Below are 3537 nucleotides of genomic sequence, written 5' to 3' on the forward strand. Positions count from 1 at the left end.
CATCAAATCGATTGTTATATAAAATGAATCTTTCATTGTTACATAACAAAGAATTTAACAATACAATAAAATACAATACAATATATAATCAAATACGAGTGGCATATTTGGCTGTCTTCACTCTATTGATTTGCTATTATTAAACCATGACTTTGACCAACAACTCGTTAAAAATCCTTTCTTTTTCCTGCATGATGGACAGACACGCATGAATTCTTAGGAAGAGTTTGAAGAAGAAGAAGAAAAAGTACTTTTGACTAAAGTTTTTTAATACTGATTATATGTAAAATGATTTTAAATAACTGGAACTTAAATATCAGGGCAAAAACTTGGTACCCCAAATTGTTTTTACCTAATAATCGTGGAATTAAGCACCGCCTTCTCCATCCTCGGACTTTGTCTTGGGCCTGGTAGCCATAGCTGCATCTCCACTCAGACTCGGCGCTCTCTCACCCTCATCCAACATGGCTCGAATCTTCTCAGCCCGGCACAAATACTCGTTAAATTTCATAGTAATGGCCTCCTTCATCTTAGGGTTCTTCTCATACTTTAAATAGGTTTTGAAGTACTCCAAAGCGTTCATGTAAAGAGAGAATGCTTTATTATAGCTACCATCGTTGTCTTCTTGCACAGCTTGCTTCACATACACAATTGCTTGCTCCTTGAAAGAGCTATATTAAGAATTTTGTACAATTACAAACCCAAATAGAAAACTGAATATAGCTTAAATAACTGGTTGTCATCCCCATTAAATTTTTACCTGATAGGCACGAAGTTAAGCTCAGCCGTCAACTTGGACGGTTCAGGATCCTCTCCATTTTCTCCATCCTTGGGCCTGGTAGCTGCATCCCCTCCACTCGAACCTGACCCGGTCCCATTATCATCCAACACTGCCCGGATCTCCCCAGCCCGATGCAAATACTCGGTAAATTTCTTATTAATGACCTTCCTTAATCTTAGGGTTTTTCTCGTACTTTAAATGGGTTTTGAAGTACTCCAAAGCGTTCATGTAAAGAGGAAATGCTTTTGCATAGTTACCAGCGTTGTCTTCTTGCACTGCTTCCTTCACATACTCAATCGCTAGCGCCTTGAAATTGCTATACATCTTCGATCATGTATGAATAATTCAATTAACAAAATCCAATTAGAAGAAAAAAAAAAGGATCGGGTTAAATCTCCGATATTAGAATGCCTAGGAACTTATAGCTGGATGGTCAGAAGTGGGAAGATTGAAATTTCTATCCATCTTTTTTTTGCAGCTTGGGGTGCACTTTGTGTTTGTGCGTATATTTTGTGAAGTGGATTTGGATTAGAGGTATAAAGAGAGTATTGAAGACTGGAATTGTGAGATATGGGTAAGCTCTTATAGTTGAAAATTTCTGTTTCAAATAATATAAAACTTGCCTCATGACTCATGCGGTAGAACGTGGCCGCAGGTTCAACTATTACTGCATCCGTTTCATAATTTCATTCTTATTTCAATTTTAAAAAAGAAGAATTAATCCAAATAGACGCTCACCCAATCAACTAAATTAAAAATAGCCGATAGAGATATATAATTTTTGTATTATATATGTATAATTATGTATACTCAATGTATAATCTATGTATATGATTAGAAAAAATAAAGCATGCATGTCGCCAACTATTTGCGTAAAGATCCCTTTAAAAAATAAGGGTTCATGTTAGTTGGAAATGATTGCAGAATAAAATTTTATAATCTGATACCTTAAGTTTATTTCACATTTTTTTTGTTAATTATTTTTACTTTTTAATAAAACAAATAATGATCTGATAAATAAAACAACAAGATAATCCAAGAAAATATACTAAAGTAAATAAGAAATTATTCCTTTCAAGTTTAAATTGTAACGACTAATTCTATATTCTTCGATCTAGAGCTAAATAATTCTTTTATATAAAAATTTAGTGTTGGATAAAATTATAGAGTAGGAGTAGTATTTAAAGTCTTAAAGTTAACTAAACATAAATTTGCAGGTTTTTTTTGGTAAACGAATATAGATAGAGTTCTAAAGAAATACATTTTGGTCCAAATAGATTTCTTATAGGAAACTTCGGGTGGGCGTGATTTTGACGTGTGCTTTCTTTAATTTATTATTCATACCTTTTAACAAAACAAATAATGATCTGAATACCAAAAATAAAATAAAAAATCAACGGAAATATACTAAAGTAAAATAACATATTATTCCTATCAAGTCAAAATAGTAACCGACCATTTTATTATATCCTTCAAGAGCTTAATAATTCCTTTATATAAACAGTTTCGTGTGAGATAAAATTACAATATTTAAAGCGTTATAGTCAACTAATGATTTAGTTTTCTAAAATTATAATATTGCTTATCCAAGACGATTACTTGATGGTTGCTTGCTTTCTGCATTGGCCGATGAAACCAGGTATATGGATCTTGCCGTATATTAATTAACAATGGGTCGAAATAAGTTATACAAAGATTGTAATAGATGGATTAGTAATGCGGAGATTAAAAATGTACAAATTACTTTTTATCAAGTTTTTGTTCATTGTATTAAAATTTGGATATACAAAGTATAATTTAAACTTGTTAGTGGTTTAAAATAGTATAAGCATTTGTTTACAGTTATACCTATGGACTTTTTAGGCTTTTTTCATTTCATTTTACTGGATTAAAGAAATTGTGCATTGCATAGATTACAATCAACGCTGGTCCAAATTTTTCATATTCCGTATTAGTCCACCTATCTGTTATTAATAGAAGAAGAAAAAATAGGATATCTTTCTTTAAAGACGAAGAAAGGAATTGGATCACGGACCACAACCTCTTAACCCAGCACACACTCCAGTACTTCCAAACAATTTTCACAACGGAACACACTAATACCAACTGGAGTGATATCCTTAAGAGCCCCACTAGCTACCAAAAAATAGACCTATCACCACTAGACAACCCCCTTTCACGACCAGGAGGTTATTCGAGCACTATTTTCTTTCAAGCCCTTTAAGGAACCGGGCTCAGATGGCCTACACCCATTCTTTTATCGAAAACATTGGTCCATAGTAGGGGAGTCCGTCCTCAATTATTGCCGTCAGATTTTTAGCTTACAAAAGCTCCCTGAAAATCTTAATAGCACACTCCTATGCCTAATTCCTAAATTGAAAAATGCCAATGATTTAAAAAAAATTCGTCCAATAGGCCTATGCAACACTATCTATAAAGTTGTTACGAAAATCATTGTCAATCGCATAAAACCTTTCATGTCCGATTTTATTGGACCTTACCAATCTAGCTTCCTTAAAGGCAGGAGAGCGAGTAATAATGCTATTCTAGTTCAGAAAATTCTAAGACATATCAAGCGTTCAAACGGGACAAAGGGCAAGCTGATGCTAAAAATAGACCTAGAAAAACCTTTTGATCTCATTGAATGGTCCTTTGTCTACCGTACCCAACGCTTCTTCAAATTCCCTCCAAAAATCAACACCCTTATCATGAATTGTATCAGTAGCAGCAACATTGCTATCTTAGTTAATGGGACA

The 3537-nt window shown here is 33.4% G+C and overlaps 1 non-coding gene across 1 annotated transcript; it reads right to left on the minus strand.

Annotated features, from left to right (window-relative positions):
- LOC107787926 (uncharacterized) lies at positions 1-1342 on the minus strand. The gene is made up of 3 exons (XR_012705250.1): positions 761-1342; positions 353-671; positions 1-187 (listed from the first exon to the last, which is right to left on the minus strand). It is a non-coding gene; the product is annotated as an uncharacterized LOC107787926 (transcript).
- Positions 1343-3537: the final 2195 nt, after the last annotated feature.

The sequence above is a fragment of the Nicotiana tabacum genome, chromosome 22, assembly GCF_000715075.1.
Source record: "Nicotiana tabacum cultivar K326 chromosome 22, ASM71507v2, whole genome shotgun sequence".
NCBI classification, from domain to species: domain Eukaryota; kingdom Viridiplantae; phylum Streptophyta; class Magnoliopsida; order Solanales; family Solanaceae; genus Nicotiana; species Nicotiana tabacum.